Below are 1,035 nucleotides of genomic sequence, written 5' to 3' on the forward strand. Positions count from 1 at the left end.
TCAGAATAAAACAAAAAGTAAAAACAAGACATCACATATGTGGATGAATAGAATTAATTTTATTAATGATCAATTTGGAAATGCCCAAACAATATTCACTTCTCCCTTAGGCATAGGAGAAAAATTTTAAAAACATATAAAATCAATTACTTAGATTGATGCAAAATAACAGGAATATCAACAGTAGTCCAATTGTTGCAAGCCTTTCCATGCGTCACAAAATTGGTGCAGTCTTCCTCTTCGTAATTTTCTAGCACAACAGCTAAGTGTTGTTCATTGCCATGAATGAACCTGTAAGACCCTAATTTTGATCCTAAGATCCCTCATGGCATCATATCATTGCTCATTGCATTTGCCTCAAGGATCATAGCATCTTGGTTCCTTACCCTAGGGTTGGGACTTGTGTGAGTTGGTTTGAGACCAAAAAGCATGCTTGAATTGTACACTATTGCTTTTCTTATTTTTTTTACTAACCAAAAGCACAAAAATATGTCACTAACTTGTTTTGTTTTGAAGCTCAAGAAATCATGAGATCCTTTGCTCCTAGGAGGCTCCTATACTCAATGAAGTGGCTAGATGAAGATGAAAGCAAGCATGACATTGGTTCACAAGGTTCTTAGTCATCATATATGTCTCCCAAGTATCTCAATTTTCCAATTTTATCAAGATAAACCAAAGGGCTTGAGGATTGTTTCCCAAGGAAACCCTAATTCAACTATGCATTAATTGTGCCTTGCTCTTGAAGCAACCTCAACCTATGATCAAATTCAATCAAGGGAAGTTATTTCATTCATCATTTTATTCATATATGATCTTATGTGAGTATCCTCAATCATTCATTCATAAAGATTTGAAGTTTGGACTTGAGAAGTTGACCAGTCAAGTCATCTGACCAAATTGAAATCCACTGAGATCTAACTTTTGGTGTGTTTGTCAAATGAAGATAACCCCAAGAGAAAAATTGTTCTTAAGAACTATATGAACAACTTTCATGTTCATAAAAAATCAATTTGAAACTTGGAAGGTCATAATTCA

Source organism: Lathyrus oleraceus, chromosome 5, assembly GCF_024323335.1.
Source record: "Lathyrus oleraceus cultivar Zhongwan6 chromosome 5, CAAS_Psat_ZW6_1.0, whole genome shotgun sequence".
NCBI classification, from domain to species: domain Eukaryota; kingdom Viridiplantae; phylum Streptophyta; class Magnoliopsida; order Fabales; family Fabaceae; genus Lathyrus; species Lathyrus oleraceus.